The sequence below is a fragment of the Pongo abelii genome, chromosome X, assembly GCF_028885655.2.
Source record: "Pongo abelii isolate AG06213 chromosome X, NHGRI_mPonAbe1-v2.0_pri, whole genome shotgun sequence".
Classification (NCBI taxonomy): domain Eukaryota; kingdom Metazoa; phylum Chordata; class Mammalia; order Primates; family Hominidae; genus Pongo; species Pongo abelii.
In genome coordinates, this window is record NC_072008.2 from 11,362,987 (window position 1) to 11,377,368 (window position 14,382).

The window sequence follows — 14,382 nt, forward strand, 5'->3', positions numbered from 1 at the left end:
CTAGTTTGAGGCACTAAGAAAGATAAGACATCAGTTTGAAAAGAGCCCCTGTCAGGGAAACATGAATTCTGCTAAAACTGAAGCAAGAACAAACATCAAATTTATGGTGAAGATTGGGTGGAAGAATGGTGAAATCACTGATGCTTTATTAAAAGTTTATGAGGACAGTGTCCCAAAGATATCAACAGTTTGCAAATGAAAAACTCATTTTAAGAAGGAATGAGGGCTGGGTATGGTGGCTCATGCCTGTAATCCCAGCACTTTGGGATGCTGAGGTGGGCAGATCACCTGAGGTCAGAAGTTTGAGACCGGGCTGGGTATGGTGGCTCATGCCTGTAATCCCAGCACTTTGGGATGCTGAGGTGGGCAGATCACCTGAGGTCAGAAGTTTGAGACCAGCCTGGCCAACATGGTGAAACCCTGTCTCTACTAAAAATACAAAAATTAGCTGGGCTTGGTGGTGGGCATCTGTAATCCCAGCTACTCAGGAGGCTGAGGCAAGAGAATTGCTTGAACCCGGGAGGCGGAGGTTGCAGTGAGTGAGATCGCACCATTGCCCTCCAGTCTGGTGACAAGAGTGAAAACCCCCATTTCAAAAAAAAAAAAAAAAAAAGAAGAAAAGAAAAAAGAAGAAGGGATGATGTTGAAGATGAAGCCCACAGGAGCAGGCCATCCATATCAATTTGTGAGGAAAAAAATTCATCTTGTTCATGCTCTAATTGAAGAGGACCAATGATTAACAGCAGAAACAATAACCAACACCATAGACATCTCAGTTGGTTCAGCTTACACAATTCTGACTGAAAAATTACAGTCAAGCAAACTTTACACCCTAAAGTTACCAAAACCGTTGCACTTAGATCAGCTGCAGACAAGAGCAGAGTTTTTGAAGGAAATTTTTCACAAGAGGGACCAAGATCCTGAAGCATTTCTTCAAAGAATTGTAACAGGAGATGAAACATGGCTTTCCCAGTACCATCCTGAAGACAAAGCACAACCAAAGCAGTGGCTACCAAGAGGAAGTGGTCCAGTCAAAGTAAAAGCAGACTGGTCAAGAGCAAAGGTCATGGCAACAGTGTTTTGGGATGCTCAAGGCATTTTGTTTGTTGACTTTTTAGAGGGCCAAAACTCAATTAACCTCTGTTTACTATGAGAGTATTTTGAGAAAGTTAGCCAAAGCTTTAGCAGAAAAATGACTACAACAGTGCTCCTGGCTCATTCCTCTTACCAAACAAGGGCAATTTTGTGAGAGTCTCTATGGGAAATTATTAAGCATTCACCTTCCAGTCCTGATTTGGCTCCTTCTGACTTCTTTTTGCTTCCTAATCTTAAAAAAAAAAAAATCTAAAGGGCACCCATTTGTCTTCAGTTAATAAAATAAAAAAGATTGCAATGACATGGTAAAATTCCCAGGACCCTCAGTTCTTTAGAGATGGACTAAAATGGCTGGTATCATTGCTCAAAAAAGTGTCTTGAGCTTGATGCTGAGAAATAAAGTGTATATTTATTATTTCTTATCTTTTAATTTAATTTTTCCCATGAACTTTTTGAAGTGCTCTCATATATGCAGCACAAAGTAGTGGTTGGTTTCACTTAAAATTCTTTAGTCTGATAAATGTTCCAAATAAGAAAAATAAGAAAATTTTTCTACTAATTCTGTTTAAAGTGTGTGACTGCATTGTTTAATGATAATAAATCTAGAGCTCAAAATGCTTATCAGTCACTATTAAAATTATAATGTATTCACTGACAATACAGGAATTACTCCAATTTACCAAGAAATGTGGGAAATTTTTAAGAATAATAAGCATATCAAGTGAGTGCAACGTGTTTACTTCAATAATACAGGACAAAATATGAAAGCTATTATTTTTTCTGAATTGTTCATTTCTTTGTATAATTTTCTAATGAAGATTATTCATTTATCGCTAAATATAATCATATCATTGTATCATAATTAAATGCACAAATGAGAAAAAACACCTTTGTTAGTCTCTACATACTAATTATTCTTTCAGAAAATGTTGTCACTGTTATTCACATTCCTACACAGATAACATCTGAAACCTGTATTTTGGCTTCTGTAATTATTATTTATTATTGAAGTGATAATGATCTAAAATATACCTCATTTGAAAGAGAAAAACATCCTAGACCAAACTTATTTTTTAAAGTAGTTATGCTATTTTGCTAGAAATATGCTAATTTGCTAGATTAGTAGCTCTCAACTGAGGATGACTTCACACCCAATAAGACACTTAGGGATGTCTGGAAACATTTTTGGTTGTCTCAACTGAGGGGAAGGTGCTACTGGCATCTAGCGGCTAGAAACCAGGCATCCTGCTCAACATCCTGCAATGCACAGGACAGCCCCTCACAAAAAAAAATGATGAGTTCACGTCCTTTGTAGGGACATGGATGAAACTGGAAATCATCATTCTCAGTAAACTATCGCAAGAACAAAAAACCAAACACCGCATATTCTCACTCATAGGTGGGAATTGAACAATGAGAACACATGGACACAGGAAGGGGAACATCACACTTCGGGGACTGTTGTGGGGTGGGGGGAGGGGGGAGGGATAGCATTGGGAGATATACCTAATGCTAGATGACAAGTTGGTGGGTGCAGCGCACCAGCATGGCACATGTATACATATGTAACTTACCTGCACATTGCGCACATGTACCATAAAACCTAAAGTATAATAATGATAATAATAATAATAATAAAAGAAAAAAAATAAAAAAAGAAAAAAAAAAAAAGAAAAAAAAAATAAATAAATCCCATAGTTTTATAAAAAAAAAAAAAAAAGAATGATCTGCCCCCAAATGTCAATAGAGCTGAGGTTTAGAAACCCTGCTACAGATAAAATTGTTTCCCAGTTTAATCTGTGCAACAAGGCAAGAAACACGCAATTCAAAATGGTGTTAAGAGAATCCCTGATTAGAGAGTATATAATGTTTTACCAAAGGGATTTTTCTTTTTCTTTCTTTCTTTTTTTTGAGATGGAGTTTCGCTTTTGTTGCCCAGGCTGGAGTGCAATGGCGTGATCTCGGCTCACTGCAACCTCCGCCTCCTGGATTCAAGCAATTCTCCTGCCTCAGCCTCCCAAGTAGCTGGGATTACAGGCATGCACAACCACGCCCAGCTAATTTTGTAGTTTTAGTAGAGAAAGGATTTCTCCGTGTTGGTCAGGCTGGTCTTGAACTCCTGATCTCAGGTGATCCACCTGCCTCGGCCTCCCAAAGTGCTGGGATTACAGGCGTGAGCCACCGCGTTTTTCCTATGGAAAGTGGAATTTAAATTACCCCTTCTGGCTATTGTTGGCACCCCACAAAGCAGGAAACACAATTGAAGGTTGAGGGGATCATGTACTTTGATATTGACTCAAAGTAATGCCTTCACTACAAAACAGGAATCACTTGACATGCTAAGAAAAACCCATCGTAGAAATCAATACAGCTAAAGCTTGAGTGAATCTGAGTAACTCTTTTTCCCTCGATGTCAAAAGTAAGTGGTAGCCTGTATTGCTTAGGAGGCACTATTAAAAATCAAACTTTTAACAGCCTTAAGTAAAAGTTTTCATTTTCCATAAAACTAAATGATGGCACAGTAATATGATTGCTTACAGCTGCAAATGCCTCATCATGAACTAAACACTTGTTAAACTTTGAGTAAAATTTTTCTTCAATGGCTTACAGTAAAATAAAAGCATTTAAAAAAATTATTTCATTAAATAATGGCATGGCAGACCGCTTAGTTAAATAATGTCATAGACTTGACCCAATCTTCCACTGATTTCATGATAAGTACACATTAAATCTAAAAAAAACCCTACATCCCTAAATACAAATTACTTTATAATTTTACATTAGGGAGTAGCACTGTATAAGTTACTAATGTTTTGCCCCACCCAAAGGAAAGAAAAATAGAAAACTTCCTGCTAGGAAGGAAAAAAAAGTTTCCTATGTGTTTTATTTTCCTAAATGTCCAAGATATTCTTTAGATTATATGTCATCAACACTTCAGGAGAAAGGTGTCAAGTTTCTGAATGGGATAGTAAAGAGAAGTAGAGGTAAGAAAAGGACATCTGACATTCATTCCTGCTAAGAAAGAAAAGAAAATCTTGCTCACACATTTCATTTTAAAGACTTGTAAGGGAAAAAAACGTTTCTCTAAAATTTCAAATAATACAAAACAAAACATATTAGTCATTCACTTTTTAGTATGCATTACTTTAATCAGATTGTTTTATTCTAAGGCCAAACTAAATTCAGCCCTTTAAAGACTGGAAAATACTTGATGTTGCTGGATGTTTTGCAAAGTATCAAATAATTTTGGAATGTTGAACACCTATGGGAAGGGTATACTAAGTGAGTACCATAATCCAGAGGGATGTTGTCAAAGATAGGTGAGTAAAGAGGCATTTGAATACCAGCAATAAGCCAAAAAATGTCACTCCTCCTAAACACAGATATTGTGGGTTCATTTAGTGACTATTACCATGTCCTCTATTGGTGCCAGGGATGTAGGGTCTCAGGTAAAAAGATATCAAAAAGTCAGGTCTGAGCCTGACTTCACAATGGTACCTAGGAATTTGGGGGCAAACATAACCTGCTTTTGAGTATAATCGTGTGCTACAGAGGAATGTAGATTAGATTTATCAAAACAAAAGTCCTGGTTATTCATTTACAACAGGCTTGTTGACCACAGAAGTTATCCCAAGTCTTTGATTATTCTACACCATTACAAGATACTTTACAGGGTTTTAAAGGTACTTTACAGGTACTTTACAGGCCAAAAGCATCAACAAAGACATTGCTGATTTAGTCAGCATCTGGCCTGCTTCTCTGACATGCATTAATATGGAACCCTTTCAAACAATATTCAGTGACAGTTCATATTGAATCCTTCACATTACAAGAAAATCACTTTTTTGGTAAATTATTTTGTTTTGGTATTAGATTGGTGTTAATTTTTCTCATTTCATCGTGAAGGAAGGTAAAATGTTGTCTAAAGTCATTTCTGAACTTTGCACATACATCTCCAAACATCTGAGCATTATTATTCTGTGTGGGAGATACAGTTATGGTATAGGAAGGTATACCAGTGACCAGTGGACCAGCATAGGGCTGGAGAGGGTGGGGAGCATTAATGGAGTCATGCTGAAGTCCAGATGGGGAAGCCAGCCTCCGATAGATTCTAATCCAGATGCAGCACTTATCGAGTAATTTGGGAGCAAGTTACCTACATGGCTCACTTTTAAAATGGGGATAAAAATCTCACTCTACTAGGATTTTTGTGAAGTTGACAAAGATTCTATGTTAATGCATGATGAGTTCTTAGAAACCAGCAACAGTTAACTGAATTCAGTGCCTGACCACCACCACTCTCTTCTGTCACGTCTCAGGGTACTCTGCCACACTGGCTAAAATCCAAAGGATTCCTACTTATTCTGTCAAGGATTAATGATGTACAAGTGTCTGCCCTTGGAGAACTTCTAGTCTATCCTCATAGTTGTTGAGAATTTCTGGGAAAATCTTTGTTTCTGCAGCTTGTTTGAGGTATTTTATTTTTTTCACCACCAAAAACTTTTCAGTAAAACTTATTTCTGAGTGTAGAGATATCTTCGTGTCCCAAAGTTGCTAAAGGGCACCTGAAGCCTTGGTGTACAAAAATTCTAATTTCAACTTAATTTTCAACACATTCAATCCAAAGACTATTAACTCATGTAGCTAGATCACTCTTCAGACAAAATAACTGAATGTTCTAATCAAAATCTCCCAGAGTTACAAAAAAAATCTAATTCTGCAAAAGACAATCAATGTAATAATTACAGAGGTATTATGGTGACTCATTAGAAAAGGCAAGTGTTAGAAAGGAGCTTTTTCTCTAAATAGCAGCCCTATCATCTTTGCAATTCGACTAATCCCATTACACCTACACAAGAACACATCTCAAACTTTAATAATAAATTTCATGAAGGCTACCGAGCCCGGGCAATGTTGGCACCAGAGTTATGAGATCATTATGGGAAGTTCCTGAACCTGGTGCTAGAGAGATGATTCATCAGCTCTCTGTAAGACGGTAAAGATTTTATGGATCAACATGGGAGTAGTCATTTTTCAATATTTCAAAAGCCTGGCTTGGGTATTCAACAGTTTGACATACTTAGCTGTAGCAGCAGCCACAGTTTGTTTAGCCAGGGGCAACACGAAAGAGTGATAAATTAGAAAATGTCAAGCCATTCTTTCCCTCACCTGCCTGACTTTAAGTAATTAATGACAGCTGTTTTAATGAATTGATTAGTTTAATAATTGAAAAATTCACGACACGACCTTTATTTCTGTTATTTCTCCCATCTCCTTCTAACAAGTTGTTCAAGAATTGTATCTCTGTTAAAGTACAATCACGTGTCAATGATGAGGATATATCCTGAGAAAACTGTCATTGTGAACATCATAGAGTGTATTTATACAAACACCTAAGCATTATCATACAGTGTGGCAGATATACAAAGAGTTACATACAAAAAGGTACAGAAAGGCTTACCAGTGACCTAGTGGACCACGAAGTGAACATCATAGCATGTACTTACACAAACCTACTACACACCTAGGCTAGATGATACAGCCTATTGCTCCTGTAATACAGACCTGTACAGCATGTTACTATACTGAACGCTGTAGGTTAAGTGTAACACAATAGTATTTGTGTATCTAAACATATCTAAACATAGAAAGGTAGAGTAACAATATGGTATTATAATCTTATGAGACCACTGTTGTCTATGTGGTCCATTATTGACAGAAACATCCTTATTTGTAACATGACTGCATATTCACAAGTGGATTCCAGCCACCATTTTACAATAACAACAACAACCACATGCACAACAGCAAAAGCTAACAATTTTTTAACACTGACTACATCCCAGCTACTGTTGTAAGCACATCTCAAGGTGCTCCACCAAGCTGGTGAGGCTGGGGGATGTCAGCAATGGGGTCAAAGGGTGCAAAGCCTCAGAAAGGAGGAAGACATTTGAGTTTTTTTTGGGATCTGCTGCACAGGATGTTGAATATAGCTAATAACTGAGTGCCATACATTTCGTAATTACAGAGAGTAAATTTCAAATGTTCTAATCACAAAAAGATTAAATATTTGGGATGTATATGTTAATCAGCTCGATTTAATCATTCCACATTGTATTCAAAATTCATAACATCACTTTTCACCAAATAAATACAATTATAATTTCTTAATATATAATTTTAAAAATTCTGAGAGCCCACTGGATTTCTCAAGGGTCAACGAGATGCATGTGGGTCTTAGAACTCCAGAAAGCATAGCATCTATCTCCTTGGCATCTCTGAGGAGGATGGTCTTGAAAACCAGATAAACACAATCTTTTACACATCCTGCAAATATTAACTGAGGGCTTCCTTTGTGCCAGGCATAGAGCTCTATGCTCTAGATGTGTTTACTCATCTAATCATCACAACACCACCATTGCTCCCATTTCACAGATATTTAATAGAAAGGTGGAGAAACTTGCTCTTAGACCCACGGTAAGAAGGTGGCAGAGTCAAAATGAAGAGAAAAGATTTAGCAAATCAATCGGAGTCACCCGGTGAATGGTGTCATCATCTCAGCACCCAACTGGAGAGCTGCAGGATCCCTCTCTTCCTTTCCTCTCTATTCTCATGGATGTTAGCATAGTGCCTGGCACATGTTCAGCATGTCAGAAGAATTTTGTTGGGGCTCAGAAAACAGTATCTCAAAATGAAGACTGCTGCTGAGCAGCTTCAGAAGCAAAAGTTTCTCCTGACCTTCTCCTGTCCTCCTGTCTCTCAGTCCCATTTTGCCCTAAGGATAGCCATAGAAACTAGAATCCCTTTTCCCCAAGACAGATCATACAAATCAGAACCCCTTTTCCTTAAAGTCAGTCATAAAACCTAAAAATATTCTACATAAAAACTGGCCATGAAGAAATGATCTGACCTAACTTATTTGACTGTAGATCCTAAGACTCCTGTTCCAGACAGGGTCCTCTCTCACATCAAGAAGGAAGAAATGCTTCTCAGAGAGGCCAAGAATAATCTAGATGGACAGGCCTTACTGGGTTTCCCCTACAGAGTCCATTAGCATTTAAATCAGACCCTTTCTGTCCAATCACATTTCTACATGGCTGTCCACATGTTGTTGAACCTAAGCATAAAAATGGACAACTGTCCATTTTCCCCTGTATGTTAGGTATTCATTCTGAAGGTTTCTGTGTACACAAGTTAAATAAACGTGTATGCCTTTTCTTCTGTTAATCAATCTGCCTCGTGCCAGTATATTTTCAGTGACCCTTCAGAGCGCAAAGGGGAAGTTTCTTCTTGACTCCCTTAGAGTTAGTAAATGAAATAGGTAAAAGACATGAGCCAACTGCTCCCACTACATGAGTAAAACCATGCTTAAGATAGGCAGAATAAACACAAGGCTCTGTGAGCTGCAAAGTGAAGGCATTTAGTCAGGCCCACTAAACAAATTCTCTATGTGAATTCAAATGCTATAGATCTGTTACTGATTTACTGTGTGTTATTCTTCTTTATTGGTTTTGGAGGTCTGAGACCATCACAAAGAGGCTCTTGTGGTCTATTCTTGGCATCTCACAACATCTCACAATATTGTCATGGGTAAGATAACTGATAACTGTTTGTTGATTAGACTTTCCTTGGCAAATATAACTGAATACAGAGAAATCATAGACATAACTGGCTATGCTTACTTTAAAACTGTGAAGCTATGTATAAACAACTAACAAAATGGGGCATATTGCTAAATCAATGAGAGGAAAGTACCCAAGTCCAAGGCCATTTTCAAATGATATGTTTACCTCCTCACACTAATCTATTCATTTTCCTTCTTTGATTGGATTTTAAAGGTTTAGCTCAAGTGTGGTTCTCACAAAAACTAGACATATTACTTCCACGTAGTGAGCCTCTTGCCACTATATTTTTCCCACCATTTTCATGAACAAGCTACTCTTAGGTCCATCCCCTAGAAATACGTTTTCTCTGAATAATCAAATTATTCAATCCTTTTTTGTAGATTCTGCTCAGGGCTTCCCTATGATGTCTGGCTTGCTCTGGTATTTTGGGTGCTGATGAATCTTAGAGATGTACGCATGTATTCTCATTCATTTGCAACTTTTTTCCTGATGCAAACAAACACAAAGCAATCAAAACAAAAATGTTCTAGAGGACACATACATTCCCTTATCCACAGTGCAGGGCCACAGGGTACAGACAGCAGAAAGTCATGTGGTTTGGCTTGCTGGTAATACCAGAGATCTTCATCCCTATGCTTTGTGAAGTGAATACATCAAAGTGCCTCCCTTCCAAGATGGTTTGACTCAAGTTCATGTTGATAAATGCATTTTAGAGTAAACTTTTTTATTTTGAGATAATTGTAGATTCACGTTCATTTGTAAGAAATAATATAGAGCCATCTCCTATACTCTTCTCCCAGCTTCCCCCAGTTGTAACATCTTTCATGACTATAGTATAATGTCACAGCCAGGAAACTGACATTGATTCAACTATCTTATTTAGAATTCACAAGTTTTACATGTTATCATTTGTGTGTGAATGTGTGTATGTGTGTGTATTTAGTTATATGCAATTTTATCACATATGTATCTTTGTGTGACAACCACAATAGTCAGGGCACAGAACAGTTTCATTGCCACAAGGATTCCTCATGCTACGCCTTTACAGCTACTTGCACCTCCCTCTCAACTCATCATCTTCTTAAATCTAGCAACCACTAATCTGCTTTCCATGTTCAATGAAAGGAAGATGTCCAACTGGGCAGAGGCAACATCCAGCAGGAGACAATTACGCAGTCATTGAAGAGGATGCTCAGATAAATTGCCGTTACCTTCTCCACTGAGAAAAGTAAGGCTATGGCATCATTAGAAAATTATGTTCTTTATTCTTAAATAAATCCAAGTAGGATGGGGCTTGATATACTTTGGCTGTGTTCCCACCCAAATCTCAGCTTGAATTATAGTTCCCATAATCCCCACATGTCATGGGAGGGACCCGGTGGGAGGTAACTGAGTCACTGGGATGGTTACCCTCATGCTGTTCTCGTGATAGTGAGTTCTCACGAGATCTGATGGTTTTATAAGGAGCTTTTGCCCCTTTTGCTCAGCAAGTCTTCTTGCTGCTGCCATGTGAAGAAGGACTTGTTTACTTCCCCTTCCACCATGATTGTAAGTTTCCTGAGGCCTCCCCCAACCATGCTGAACCATGAGTCAATTAAACCTCTTTCCTTTATAAATTACCCAGTCTCCAGTATGCCTTTACTAGCAGCATGAAAATGGACTAATACAGGGTAGATGGTCAATCCAGCAGTAGAATGGGATGAAAATCTAGGATAGTTAAAAATCTTTGTGCATAAGGAAAAGAACAGCATGAAAAAGGAGAAGAGATAGCCTTTTCTTTTTCTTAAATAAGACAGGAAAAAGCACCTTTTATTTTCCTTGCTGCAGTGGCAGCAGACTCATTGGTTTTCATAAAACACAACTTCTGTGATATGGTCTGTTGATAAGGTTGCTCCATCATGGGAGGACAAACTTGAGGCTGACTGTTAATGACAGAACTAGGTCTTCTCTCAAAGCCTCTAATGTGTGCTATTTCTCATGAAGAACCCCTGACACCATAAGATGCTTCAGTTAAAGCTTCTGAAATATTGCAGTGGCATAATTGACAGGTTTTTTGGTGCTATGAGTTTCTCACACATGTAAACTCTTTCAGAAAAGTTGGAGATAAAAAGATGGGGGAGAGTTTGGCTTAGAGTCACAAAGTTCCAGATACCAGCCACAGATGCCTCTGCCCAATGTCGCTACATGTTCTTTTCTGAGAAATGCATTCAATCACTCAGTATTACGCACTGTGGTTAAAAAAAAAAAAAGATCTACTCACCACCATCTACCCTCTCTTATCCTCCATGTGAAGCTCACGGTAGCAGCAGCTGAAGAGAGAAAAGTTGTATCTGTTCCCTCACACCAGGGACATTATTTGGTGACCTGGTGAATGGCATAGGCAAGATTACCCGTGTTGCTGGAGGTGATCCCTGCCACAGGGATGCAGCCATCCTTTGTCATATAGATGGAAAACTCCTTGGTTAGCTTCTCCACCTGTTCAGGCTTTAGCCTTGTGAAACAAAGCATGCCAATTTAGTCAGTCATGTGTTGTCAGATGTGTGAGGAACTCTCCTTACTGCAGTTGGAGATCAGCTGAGTCTGCATGCTAATAATGCAGTTGGCCATGATTTTCACTTCTTGCAACCATTGTTTTCACAAACCCAGGCTGTTCAGAATGGTAGAGGCAATACAGGCCCCATTGAGAGAAGGGTTGGAATACGTGGGATGGATCAGGATCTTCAACTGACTCCACTCTTTTGGTTTCATTCACTGTCTTTGCAGATCCCAGTGAAGGCTCCCATACACTGACCATATAAAGCCCATGTTCTTGGCATATGATTGACAGAGACAAACATTAATGCTCCGTTCAGTGAAGCTGCACACAGCCCAGGCATCCTTGTTACCATCACCACTGGCAAAGCCTTGGTAGACCATATCAAAGAACGCAGAGTTTCTTTTTCTTTGCCACTATTATTTCCTTCCACTGCTTTGCATGAGGGTCCCAGGCATGCAGGAGAAGAGCACTTTGCTCTGGTATTTTTGAAATGTCCTCCATAGCACCCGTGAAGTCAAAACTGCAAGTCTTGGGGTTATAGTATTGATAATCTTATAGTTGCATGCCAGCTCCCCTGAAGATAGGTGTGTGATTTCCCCAGGGTAGTTTGGGCAGAAAGACATCTCTGCCTTCAAAAACTTTAAAAATCTTTGCACAAAACTGGCTGTAACCCTTAAGGCCCCAGTTCCAGAAATGATCCACACAGTGACAGACTGGCCACTTTTCAACACTTTGCTCTTCTCACCCAAGGCTAGTTCTGCAGATGCCTTGGAAAATTCAGCTTGTCCCCAAATGGGCAGGTATTCCTTGTCTAAATTTTTTTTATTATATTTTAAGTTCCGGGGTACATGTGCAAAATGTGCAGTTTTGTTACATAGATATACACATGCCATAGTGGTTTGCTGTACCCATCAATTCCTCACCTACATTAGGTATTTCTCCTAATGTTTTCTCTCCCCTAGCCCCCCACCCCGTGACAGGCCCCGGTGTGTAATGTTCCCCTCCCTATGTCCATGTGTTCTCATTGTTAAACTCCCACTTATGAGTGAGAATATGCACTGTTTGGTTTTCTGTTCTTGTGATAGTTTGCTGAGAATGATGGTTTCCAGCTTCATCCATGTCCCTGCAAAGGACATGAACTCACCCTTTTTTACGGCTGCATAGTATCCCATGGTGTATATGTGCCACATTTTCTTTATCCAGTCTATTATTGATGGACATCTGGGTTGGTTCCAAGTCTTTGCTATTGTCTAAATTTTTTATGTTAATCTAACTGGGTCTCTTGTCGTCCCGGTAGGCACCAACTCCCAGATTCATCTTTTTGCTATTGATTTCCCTCTTAAAGGCTTTGGTGGTTCCCAGGATGGGATCTGGAGGTCTCATTTCCACATGGACCCACAAGGAGCTGGCTCTGGCAGAGGCCATGGTGGGGAGGCCTAGGTAAAAGGTGGCAGCGATCCCCTAGAGGACACGGCTGGAGTGGAGCAGGGCCGGGTCATGGTGGACCTTGAGAGTGCAGTGGGTAGGCACAGGACAAAGTAGAGGGCAAGAAGGTGCAGAACCAGGGGGCATGGACTCCCTGCTGAAGGTCTTGTTCTTGTTTTGTATTAGAAGACCTCCACAGTGGAGTGAAAAATGAAGTCACTTCTCTGTATATTTTGAATTAAAGCTTGCACAGGTGTTTCAGCCTGCTAAATAGTTCAGCCTGGACTATTTCAGCTCTGAATTATTCAAATAATTATTTTAAAAATATTTTAAATATAATTTAGCACACAGAGAATGCCTCTGTGTGAAGTAAGTGGTGGCAATTTAAAATAACTAATGATCATAATTATTGGAATCTAGTCTCCTGGGCATTTTCTACTTCATAATTTACAGGGAGCCTATGAGAGTTCAAACACACTGTATTTTTGCCAAAGGAGTCTCATGCTTTGTCTGCATTTTATGGCTTCCTTTGCACCTGGAGCAGCTATTTTAGGACTGTCTAGACAATCACCCCAGCTTTAAAGGTCTTTTCCTTTCTTTTCACATAGTCACTGAGCATGAAGGGTAATAAATAGATGATGCTGGCACTCTCTCACCAAAGATACTATTCAAATAGAGACAGGAACAAGAATGCCTTTGCTCTGGCTCACAAAATCAAGACGCCTTAATATACAGCCCCAGACGTCTACCAATTGGCCAAACTTTAAACCAACAAGAAGGCCTTCCAATGTCCACATCTCTGTAGTAGCTGGATCATACTTTTTGGTTGAGCTGCGTGAAATGGTTACTATTTGACCATCTTGGACATATAAAAATGGCAGTTTAAGATGTTTCAATCCAAGAGATTTGGGAAAGAATTTGGGAGTGCTCTGTTTCCTTTTTTCCTCTCCAATTCCCAAGCAACATTCATCTGGGTTCTAGCAAGGACCCAGAATGCACAGCTTCTGCAGACCACTTTTGCCACTACAGGGAAATAATGCAGCCAAGCATGATTCTGGAACATTTCCTATATACGTGTCCTAGGTAAGACCTAAAAGTTAGTAAGTAACATCCCAGGGAGATGTACACCGAGTCAGTTTACTTCACCCCTCACAGTCATTTCTTTCAAGAGGTAAGAGACAGCTTTTAAGCTCTCCACAGGACTCCTACAGCCCACCTGTCCCCAGGCCCTTTAATGGGTGCTGAGATTGCATCCCAATCTCAGACCCTCCTGGGAATATTTCTACTTGGTACTCTCTGATGGTAAAAGTATTTCATTTTGGAGGAAAAAAATACACAAGGGTAGATATCTATAGATATATAGATGTACATTGTATATAATATACAATACAGTATTCAATTACATTATATACAATATACACCATACATGTATTTTTACATTATATACTATATATATAATATGTCACCTAGCAATGATCAGTTTTATTTGTTTCCTTACAATGTTAGAGTATTTCTCAGTACAACAAGATGTGCACATATTAATTTTCTGCTAACATCATACCATTTCTACTGTCATGTTCAAGAGCTATCTCCACCCTTTACTCTGTCCCACTTTCTCCACTGATGATATGTGTAACATGAATTAGTTTGGAGGTCTGAAGTCCGAAGCATTTCTCCCGAATATAAACTGGAGCTTCAAAA

General features: G+C 39.0%; 1 protein-coding gene and 1 pseudogene across 2 annotated transcripts in view; both read right to left on the reverse strand.

Moving 5' to 3' along the window:
* Positions 1 to 14,382, reverse strand: part of ARHGAP6 (Rho GTPase activating protein 6) — a 541,363-nt gene that overhangs the window by 197,852 nt on the left and 329,129 nt on the right. The window lies entirely within an intron of this gene.
* Positions 2,834 to 12,949, reverse strand: LOC103889011 (aspartate aminotransferase, mitochondrial-like; annotated as a pseudogene).